Here is a 12,093-nt window from a genome sequence, read left to right as displayed (position 1 = left end):
TTAACCAATAAAGAAGAAAAGAAAACACAAAGTACACAGATTGGAAAGGAAAAAATTAAAGCTGCCCTGATTCGCAGATGGCTTGGTTGACTGTGTAGAAAATCTCAAGAAATGTACTACCCCCACCCCAAACACCCTCAGACCTCCTATAACCTATGAATAAGTTCAACAAAGATGTAGAAGAGAAGGTTGACACATAAAAATCAATTGCATTTCTATATAACAGTGAACATGTAAAAACTGAAAAGTATAAATTCATTCACAATTCTTCAAAAAGTTACATATGTAGGTTTGAATATAATTACATACAGAATTTGTATGATGAATACTGTGCAATGTTGAAGAAAAAAATTAAAAGATCTAAATAAATGAAGGGCATACCATGTTCATGGATTGGAAGAGACATAGTAAAGATGTCAATTCTCCACAAACTGATATAGAAGAAAACTATTTTGAAAAAGAAGAGGAAATTTTGAGGAATCAATTACTTGATTTCAAAACGTATTAAATAGTTACAGTAACCATGACTCTGTGGTATTGGTGAAAGGATACACAGATGGATCAAGAGAATGGAAAAAAGTATCCAAAACACAAGTGTACTAAATTGATTTCAGTAAAGGTGATACAACAATTAAAAGGAGACAGGATAGTCTTTTCAACAAATGGTACTGTAATTTGCCATTTCTGGGCCAAAAAGTGAAAAAAATTCTTACCTCAGTTTTTCAACTTATACACAATTTAATTCAAAGTGAATTGTGTAATTAAATGTAAAACTATAAAACTTTCAGGAAAAAGTAGGAGAAATTCTCAAGAATTTGGGTTTAAGGCAAGATTTGTCCAACTTCAGACAAAAACTTGTATGTGTTAGTCACTCAGTCGTGTCTGACTCTTAGACTCTGTAGCCTGCCAGGCTCTCCTGTCCAGAAATTCTCCAGGGAAGAATACTGGAGTGGGTTGCCACTTCATTCTCCAGAGGATCTTCCTGACCCAGGAATTGAATACAGGACTCTTGCATTGCAGGCAGATTCTTTACTATCTGAGCCACACAAAAACATGGTTCACAAAACAAAAAACTGGAAAATTGAACTTCATCAAAAGTTAACTGTACTCTATAAAAAAAAAAAAAAAAGTTAAGCTACAAAATGGGTGAAAATATTTGCAAATGACACATATGAAAAGGGACTTGTATCTAGGACATATAAAGAGCTCTCCAAACTTAATATTAAAAAGATAAACAATCCAATTAGAAAATGGAAAAATACATGAAGATGCATTTCCGTGATGAAGATGGCAGATAAGCACACAAAGAAATGTTCAATATCATTAGTCATTAAAGAAATGCAAGTTAAAGCGAAAGTAAAAAGTACTACATACAATAAGAACAGCTAAAATAAAATAATTGTATCACCTAAAAGCGTGTAAGAATGCACAGAAGCTTGATCACTAGTACACTTTTGCAGATAGCTTTGTAAAATGGTACAACCACACTTGAAAATAGTCTGACAGCATCATAAAAAAGAATAAACATGCAATTCTCATGTGACCCACAAATTACACTCCTAAGCCTTTTTTCCCAGAAAAGTGAAGATTTCTGTCCACACAAAAACCTGTACATGAATATTTTAGTAACTCTATTTGTAAAATACAAAGCTGTAAATGACCTAGAGGGCCTTAATTGGGTGAATGGTTAAACAAACTGGTACATCTGTACCATGGAATTTTATTCAATATTCAAAAAAAGTATGACGTTTTGATATCTCCAAGAACTTGGATGAATTTCAAAGGAATTATATTGAGTGCAAAAAGCTAGTGCAAAGGCTGGATAGTGTATGATTCCATATATATAGTATTCTTATCATTGGTGGCAGTTAAGGATGCTTGTGGTGATGGAAAATTTCCACATCTTGGCTGAATCAGTTTCAGTATTGAGCTTGTGACATTGTACTTTGATTTTCAAGATATTATCATGAGGGAAAACTGATTAAAGGGCATTATTTCTTACAACTGCCGGGGAATCTACAGTATCTCAAAATAAAAAGTTCAGTAAAATGAATTAAAAATAAATTGCCTTTTCTAAAATCAAGGGGAAAATAAAATTAGTCGATTTAAAAAGTAAGCCAGTTAAGAAAGATTTATAAAAACAGGTGTTTTATTTCCATTATAAAAGTCAGTGAGAATCTAAATTATGTCAGAAAGGCCCAGAAAGCAGAAAAACAGATCTATTATAGTTTTGCATGTAAAAAGAAAGCCTATAAAAGTTATAAAATATTGGAATGGTGGCTTGTTCTTTAAAAAAATAAATGGAGTAAGTAGACAATTACCTTTGTGAATCATTTGAGAAAGGCTTCAGTTCCACTCAGCACTTGGGCTAAGGTGACCTCCTGAGACTCTCTTTAATTCTGTGAATTTTATGTCTAATAGCTTTCAGTTTTGCTATAGAATAAAACATGAATGTCTAATGTAGTTAATCTTGGAAAAATACCAAATAGCATTTCAGTGACAAAAATGACTTTTGAAAGGGTTGACATGAAATACAAAAGACCTTAAATCCATAACCATAAATATAACATTGAAATGTAAAATATATAATGGCTTTTTTTTCCAGAAAATAAGATTACTGCTCTTAAAATTTCCTGTAAAATATTCACTTTTCTTGACAATACATTTTATTTAGAAAAATTTGCCCACATTATAGAGATTTTGACTTAGACCTGTGGTGGTGTGAATATAAAAATAGACAACAAAAAGAGTGTCTTTGTTCCCAAAGATTTCACTACATATTAGTAACTCATTATAAAAGAAGATAGAAGAAAATAAGTGCTAAATGCTATTAAAAAATATGCACTTTAAAGACAAAAAAGGAGCTATGCATTTGTATTATTTCCTTTACTCACTGTCTTAGCCTATTCAGGCTGCTGTACCAAAAATACCACAGACTGGGTAGCTTATTTATTTCTCATAATTCTGAAGGCTGGCAGCTCCAAAATTAAGGTTCTGGCAGACCAGAGCCCACGTCCTGGCCACAGAGGGTGGTCTTCTTACTGTGTCCTCACAGGTAGAAGGAGTAAGGGACAAGGCACCTCTCAGGGGTCTCTTCCATACAGGCACAAATCCCATTCATGAGGTCTCCACTCTCCTGAACTAATCACCTCCCAAATGTCCTACCTCCTAATGTCATTAAGAAATTAGATTTCAGCATATAAATGTGAGAGGGGAAGGGCAGATAAAGCTTTCAGTCTATAGTACTCTCTTTCTCCAGGGAATACTGCTTCCCAGGAGTATTGGTCTCAGGCTGTCTTTATAAGGCACTCAACCTAAGAGTGACTCACTGACTCAATGCGTTTGAGCAAACTCCAGGAGATAGTGAAGGACAGGGAAGCCTGGCATGCTGCAGTTCAGGGAGTTGCAAAGAGTCAAATACAACTTAGCAACTGAACAATAACAACAACCACCTAAGAGAGGAACCAGAGAGATGTGTAATGCATTCTAAAAGGGCACGTTCCCTTGGGGGTGAACAACACAGCATGTGAAAAGCCTATTGGTAGGTGAAGTTGGAAAAATAGTTTACAGTTGGGTAAACTGATCCTTGGAGAAGGCAATGGCAATCCACTCCAGTACTCTTGCCTGGAAAATTCCATGGATGGAGGAGCCTGGTAGGCTATAGTCCATGGGATCGCAAAGAGTTGGACACGACTGAGCAACTTCACTTTCTTTCTTTCTATAGTCACTTTTGGAGAAGGAAATGGCAACCCACTCCAGTGTTCTTGCCTGAAGAATCCCATGGATGGAAGGGCCTGGTGAGCTACAGTCTATGGGGTTGCAAAGAGTCGGACACGACTAAGCAACTAACACAACACACAAACTGATTCTATCTGTAATACCAATTCTCTTACTGTTCAGTGTCTGAGCTGTTCGCTGATCCAGGGTAGGCAAGGCTTGAACCAAGAAGCTGGAAAAAGACACAAGGAGCCATAGGAACTGCAGACATGTTTATTCTCTCCTGGCTGGCACAGGAGCCATCACACAGCCCCTCTCCTGGCTAACACAGCAACCAAAACTATAATGTAGCCATAGCGGAGCCATAACGTAACCTCACATAACACAACCATGATGCCACTCCAATGTAACCCCAATACAGCAGCAGCCAGAGCTTTCATGGTGAAGCTCATATGGGCAGACATACTGCACACAACCCCCATGTCTTTTCCAGGTGGAACTTATATATCAAAAGTAGCCCATGTCCAAACGAATACCTCGTGACATGCATGTACAGTGTTATAAATGATCTCAGCTGTTACATAATCATTATTTACATAACATGGGCCAAGAGTGAGAGGCCATGGCTTGAGAGAGCCTGACCATTACATTTTGGCTAATTTGCTCTTTCCCTATACTCCACCCGCTTCAGGGTCTCTCACCTCACAATCTACACACAGTCCATCTTCCAATATATTCCCTTGGTGAGTAACACTGACCCTTGAACTTACATCTTGCAACACCAGTAAGTGCTGCAACAACAAACACTTACATTCCCCAACACATAGCAAAACCCAACACCAGATATCACCTGGAACTCACATTGCAATCCTTGCCCTCATGGGGCTAGAAAAGCCACCCACCAATTGTGGAGTGCCTCTGTCTTCCATGGCCAAGTCCAGTCCACCATTGGTCCTCGTGAAATTGCAGGAAAGTCTCCACGGGGAAACTCCACCTCTGTGGGGTTTTATTAAGGACCTGCAAAACCCCCACAGACGTTGGGCCCATCCCTTCAAAGAGGGGATTTTTTGGTTGCATTCAGAGCCCACCCACATGATTCCAAATGCTTTCAGTTCAGTTCAGTTCAGTTCATTTCAGTCACTCAGTGGTGTCCGACTATTTGCGACCCCATGAACTACAGCATGCCAGGCCTCCCTGTCCATCACCAACTCCCGGAGTCCACCCAAACCCATGTCCATTGTGTCGGTGATGCCATCCAACCATCTCATCCTCTGTTGTCCCTTTCTCCTCCTGTCCTCAATCTTTCCTAGCATCAGGGTCTTTTCAAATGAGTCAGCTCTCTGCATCATGTGGCCAAAGTATTGGCATTTCAGCTTCAACATCAGTCCTTCCTATGGACACCCAGGACTGATCTCCTTTAGAATGGACTGGTTGGATCTCCTTGCAGTCCAAGGGACTCTCAAAAGTCTTCTCCAACACCACACTTCAAAAGCATCAATTCTTCAGCACTCAGCTTTCTTTATAGTCCAACTCTCACATCCATACATGAGCACTGGAAAAACCATAGCCTTGGCTAGACAGACCTTTGTTGGCAAAGTAATGTCTCTGCTTTTGAATATGCTATCTAGGTTGGTCATAACTTTCCTTCCAAGGAGCAAGCGTCTTTTAATTTCATGGCTGCAGTCACCATCTGAAGTGATTTTGGAGCCCAGAAAAATAAAGTCAGCCACTGTTTCCACTGTTTCCCCATCTATTTGCCATGAAGTGATGGGACCGGATGCCATGATCTTAGTTTTCTGAATGTTGAGCTTTAAGCCAACTTTTTCACTCTTCTGTTTCTCTTTCATCAAGAGGCTCTTTAGTTCTTTTTCACTTTCCGCTATAAGGGTGGTGTCATCTGCATATCTGAGGTTTACCACTGTTCTAAATCTACAAAAGAATCAGAGGTTAGCAGCACATCACAGGAGAAACCTTTACAGTACACTATTCTACTAAATCTACATCACAGGACACAACCTTTACAGGATACTGTTTTACTAAATCTACATCACAGGACACAACCTTTACGGTACATTGTTTTAAATCTAGGCTAAAGCTTAAATCTTTATAGTCTAAATCTACATAATTTGGCCACCATAGCCATCAATGTAGGCACTAGAAAGAAAGTGAAGTTGCTTAGTCGTGTCCGACTATTTGCGACCCCATCGACTGTAGCCTACCAGGCTCCTCTGTCAATGGGATTTTCCAGGCAATAGTACTAGAGTGGATTGCCATTTCCTTCTCCAGGGGACCTTCCCAACCCAGGGATTGAACCCAGGTCTCCCGCATTGTAGACAGACACTTTACCTTCTGAGCCCCCAGGGAAATTGCTCTGGTTTGCCATAAGCAAGACTGCATTCGGCACCAGTGACAACTAGAGCCATTACTCTTTGTACATTAGCTAGTGACCAGTGAACTGCAAGTTCTACATGGGGCCTCCAGTCCCTGCTTGGGCTCCTCAGGAGGGCACCTTGGTCTGAGTCCTATTCAAAGCAGAAAAGGACATCATTGAAAGGAACATCCTCAGGCACCATGTAATCTTCTAACCTAACTGCCCATATCTCTTGCTGTGGGTGCTTCCCAAACTTGGTAAACTGCTGCTCCAGTCTCAGTTGCCTCCATAGCTCTAGGAGCAGAGCATTGGGCTGTTTATCAATTTTATTTCTGTCAAATCCTGCTGCCAGAAAATCAGCCCACATTTGCATTGTTGTCACCCGGGTGGGGTGACAGCTTGAGCCCCCTTCAGGGTCTTCACACTTTTAATCCCATTTGCCTGCCACAGTCCTGCTATATCTCCCAAAATAGCCACTATTGAGGTCAAGTCCTAGATGGGGTGCCCCACATAGGGTGCAAAAATAGGGATTCAAAAGAGGTAGACAGGGCATTGTTCAAAATGGCGTCTTGAATGCTGCCAGTAAAATGCTTGTCATCTGGGCCTTGAATACTTGGGTTAAACATCGACTGCTTCATATCCAGTTCTCTCACCACTTGGCATAGATATGTCATTCACTCACAGTATCCGGGAACCCTCTCATATTTGACCACACATTGCAGATGGCAGCGTTAATCCATTCCATGAGGGTATTTTCTTGATTAGGTGAACTTTGCATGAGTCGCCTAGCATTCTGCAACTTTTGTCTCAACCAGAGGTGAGTGGTTATAGTGGTTATAGATGCCAGTCATTCTATTCTGTTTCCAACACATATGATACTGTCTACTCTTGTGTCCCAGAGTCACAAAAGCCATGCTGCCAAGGGTTTCCTTTCTTTTTGCCAAAACTGTGTACCCAAGTCAATCAACTCTGCCTGAGTATATGATCAATACATCATGAAGTCAGTCACATTGAGGGCCCCTTGAGGATGCCCCCCTGGGCCATAGGCTACTCATGCTTCACTTTCTGCTGTACAATAGTCTTCACTGCCAAGTGGGAACCTGCAGTCTCAGAACCTTAGTCTCATAATGTTCATCATCACCATCACTTACCATCTCGCTGTCAGAGCTGCTGGGTTCTTCAAGCCATGGGGTTCTTTCTCTTATGCCCATATACATTGCTCTAGTTTTTCCAAGCATCTCTGAATACTGTGCACCAGTGTAGCATATGCAGAGCATGATCCATATTTGCCTTCAGAGTAGTCAGGAAAATCCACCCTATGGTGCCAGTGGCAGTCCATGCCACCTCGTTTGGCAAATGGGAACTCACTGCCTGTAATGCAACATCAGCGCTATTGGGTAACCCCCCCAGTTGGAATTCCACCAAGTCCACTCCAAGAGGATTGCAGCCACAAGGTACCATGACATGCTATATGGTGACCACTGGCTTCCTCCCTCCAGTGGAGCCACAGGCTCTTCTACCTGCTGGGTGTCCTGCCGACTATTCCAATTGTTTCACTGATCCTGTTTTGTCACACTGTTCACATTGTCCACACTGTTCGCTGAACCCAAAGTAGACAAGGCTCTAGCTAAGAGGCCGGGAAAAAAACCCTAGGAGCCATAGGAACTGCAGACATGTTTATTCTCTCCTGTCTGGCATGGCGGCCATAACACAGCCCCTATCTGGGCTGACATAGCTGCCATAGCACCAGCCACAACATAACCATAACATAGCCATAATGGAGCCATCACATAACCTCACATAACACAATCATGATGTTGCTCTAATGTACCCCAATGCAGCAGCAGCCAGGGCTTTCATGGTGAAGCTCATACAGATGTACTTCAAACAACCACCAAGGCTTTTCTAGGTGGAGCTGATATAACAAAAGTAGCCCGCATCCAAGTTAAGTACCTGGTGACGTGCATGCACAGGGCTATAAGGGATCTCAACTGTTCAGTTCAGTTCAGTCACTCAGTTGTGTTTGATTCTTTGCGACCCCATGGACTGCAGCACGCCAGGCTTCGCTGTCTATCACCAACTCCTGGAGCCTACTGAAACTCATGTCCAGCCAGTTGGTGATGCCATCCAACCATCTCATCCTCTGTCATCCCCTTCTCCTCCTGCCGTCAATCATTCCCAGAATCAGGGTCTTTTCCAATAAGTCATTTCTTCACATCAGGTGGCCAAAGTATTGGCATTTCAGCTTCAACATTAGTCCTTCTAATGAATATTCAGGACTGATTCCCTTTAAGATTGACTGGTTGAATCTCCTTGCAGTCCAAGGGACTCTCAAGAGTCTTCTCCAACACCACAGTTCAAAAGCATCAATTCTTCTGCACTCAGCTTTCTTTATAGTCCAACTCTCATATCCATACTTTGACCACTGGAAAAACCATAGCCTTGACTAGACAGACCTTTGTTGGCAAAGTAATGTCTCTGCTTTTTAATATGCTGTCTAGATTGGTCATTGCTTTTCTTCCAAGGAGCAAAATCTTTTAATATCATGGCTGCAGTCATGCAATCATCTGCAGTGATTTTGGAGACCAAAAAAATAAAGTCAGCCATTGTTTCCATTGTTTCCCCATCTATTTTTCATGAAGTGATGGGAGTGGATGCCGTGATCTTAGTTCTCTGAATGTTGAGCTTTAAGCCAATTTTTTCACTCTCCTCTTTCACTTTCATCAAGAGGCTCTTTAGTTCTTCCTCACTTTCTGCCATAAGGGTGGTAACCTCTGTGTATCAGAGGTTATAGATATTTCTCCTGGCAATCTTGATTCCAGCTTGTGCTTCATCCAGCCCAAAATTTTGTATGATGTACTCTGCATATAACTTAAATAAGCAGGGTGACAATATACAGCCTTGATGTACTCCTTTCCCAATTTGGAACCAGTCTGTAGTTCCAGATCCAGTTCTAACTGTTGCTTCTTGATCTGCATACAGATTTCTCAGGAGGCAGGTCAGTTGGTCTGGTATTCCCTTCTCTTTCAGAATTTTCCACAGTTTTTTGTGATCCACATAGACAAAGGCTTTGGCATAATCAATAAAGCAAAAGTATATGTTTTTTGGAACTCTTTTGCTTTTTCGATGATCCAGCAGATGTTGGCAATTTGATCTCTGCTTCCTCTGCCTTTTCTAAATCCAGATTGAACATCTGGAGTTTCACAGTTCACATACTGTTGAAGGCTGGCTTGTAGAATTTTGAGCATTATTTTGCTAGCATGTGGGGCAAGAGTGAGAGGCCTTGGGGCGAGAGAGCCTGACCGTGCCATCTTGGCTAATTTGCTCTTTCCCTACAAGTTGGATCTCAACTGCTTTGAAATTCATGTGAAGGATCTAGGGTGTATTTTTCTAAGTAGGTTTTTGACGAAGGTGGTGCTATCATGTCTTCAATAATTGGGAAAAATAAATATGAAAGTTACATAAGTGATAAAATAAAAAATAGAAAATTATGGGCAAAGGGGCAATTAATAGGGAATCCATTTAGATACTCTAGGTGGCAGTGAAGTAAAGAGGGCTCACATAGTCCATAATGACTTTTTCAGTTATGGCTGAAAAAGCTGATTTTAAAGTGGGTTTTAGGACTTCTGTGGTGGTCCAGCGTTTAAGAGTCCACCTTCCAATGCAGAGGGGGCAGGTTTGATCCCTGGTCTGGGAGTTAATATCCCACAGGCCTCGTGGCCAAAAAAGCAAAACATAAAACAGAAACAATATTGTTTTTTCAATGAAGACTTTAAAAATGCTTCACATTTAAAACAATCTTTAAAAAGTGGGTTTTAAGATGAAACCCTGGCCTAGATGGAGGGCGGGGTCTTTAGGTGAAATAAGAACAGGGGACTGAAGAAAAACCCTGAGTCCTGACTGTGTGTGGTCAGTAATTTGGCAAATCTATTTGTAGATGTTAATAAGGAAGTCATAAAATAAAGAGGAAAATCTTCAGAATGGATGGGGTGGTGCTTGGTGAGAAAGCTGCTTTTGTAAATGCTGAAATTTAAGGAATTTGTGTATGAAAAATCAAATAAATAAGATGGAAAGTTTATTATATAGATATGTAGAAAGACATTGTGAAGGGATCACATGGCTTATGAACATAGAAAAAGTTCTTGCATTTGAAGTTATGAGGTGATTATTGATCTTTGATGATGGTTTTATACATGGTAATAGTGGCTCAGATGATACAGAATCTGCCTGCAATGCAGGAAACCTGAGTTTGATCCCTGGCTCGGGAAGTTCCCCTGGAAAAGGGAATGGCTACCCACTCCAGTATTCTTACGTGGAGAATTCCATGGACAGAGGAACCTGGCAGACTACAGTCCATGGAGTTGCAAAGAATCAGACACAACTGAGTGACTAACATTAGGGGAAATGTTTCCCCTTTTCATTAGGGGAAAAACTTACTTTCATGATGCCAGTTGGGGCATTTAAGATATTTTTCCATAGAGTTAGCAGTGAAAATAAACAAAAATGATAAAAGTAAGAAAGTAAGATAAGTTTTAAGACTAGCTGTGACTTACATTTATCTGTAGGGAAATGACTTGTGCAGATGCAGATAATTTATCACACCAAAATATATTTTAAAAACTAGTATTAGTAAGATAATGTGGTTGTATTTACTTTTTTAATATGTCAAATGTTTTAAAATATCTACACTGACAGCAGATTGATAATTTTATAATAACTTCAAATGTGAGTCTTGTTCATGTTCAGTGTCTGCCCTTAATGTTCATTTCCATAAGAATCTAAAGACAAGATAAATGTGAGTAAACACAAATATCTAACCAAAGTTCGTTCTGTAAAGATCACTATGCAGTGTCTCCCCAGATTGACATGAATGATTTCCCTATATTCCTCTTATAAGTATGAATATTATTAGTTTATTGACTTTAGCTAATGATAAATCTCATCCACACTGAAGGGAACAGGAAGTAATATCTGACACCGAAATCAAAATAGTCTCCATCAGATAAGTTTTGATTACTAAGTCCTAGAAGAGTTATTTCTTTCCTTTCACTTACATAATTATTTCAGTCATCATTAACTTATACTAAGATTTTCTTTTTGTTTTTATTTTTAATTAGAGAATGATTGCTTTATAATGTGTTGGTTTCTCCTGTACAGTAATGCATATGAGCCATAAGTACGTATATATGTGTGTGCTGTAGTGTGCTTAGTTGCTCAGTCATGTCCAACTCTTTGGAACCCCAGAGACTGTAACCCACCAGGCTCCTCTGTCCATGGGGATTCTCTAGGCAAGAATACTGGAGTGGGTTGACATGCCCTCCTCCAGGGTTTCTTCCCAACCCAGGGATCAAACCCAAGTCTCCTGCATTGCATTGCAGGCAGATTCTTTACCATCTGAGTCATCAGGGAAGCTCAACAATACTGGATTGAGTAGCCTATCCCTTCTCCAAGGGATCTTCCTGACCCAGGAATCAAACTGGGGTCTCCTATATTATAGGCAGATTCTTCCCTGGTAGCTCAGCTGGTAAAGAAACTGCCTGCAATAAAGGAGACCCCATCTAAAGATAGATAGATGCATATATCCCCTCCCTCTTGAACCTCCCTCCCACCTCTACCCCACCCCCACCCCCACCCCCAAACTATCCCTCTAGATCACCACAGAGCACCAGGTTGAGCTCCCTGTGTAATACTGCAGCTTCCCAGTAGCTATATATTTTAAACACGGTAGTGTTTATATATATCAATGCTACTCTCTCAGTTCATCCCACTTCTCCTTCCCCCACTGTGTCCACAAGTCTCTAAGTCTCCATTCCCTAAGTCTGCTGTCTATTTCTGCCCTGCAAATGGATTCATCAATACCATTTCTAGATTTCTATATAATGTGTCAATATACAATAGAGATTTTCTTTAAGTATAAATCATGCTGTCCTTCTACTCTAAACTTCTCAAGGCCTTTCCATTGCATTTAAGATAAAACTTCCAAATGCTAAGTGCATCCTACACAG

This window comes from Bos javanicus, chromosome 17, assembly GCF_032452875.1.
Source record: "Bos javanicus breed banteng chromosome 17, ARS-OSU_banteng_1.0, whole genome shotgun sequence".
Taxonomy (NCBI): domain Eukaryota; kingdom Metazoa; phylum Chordata; class Mammalia; order Artiodactyla; family Bovidae; genus Bos; species Bos javanicus.
Note: the sequence above shows the minus strand (reverse complement) of the source record.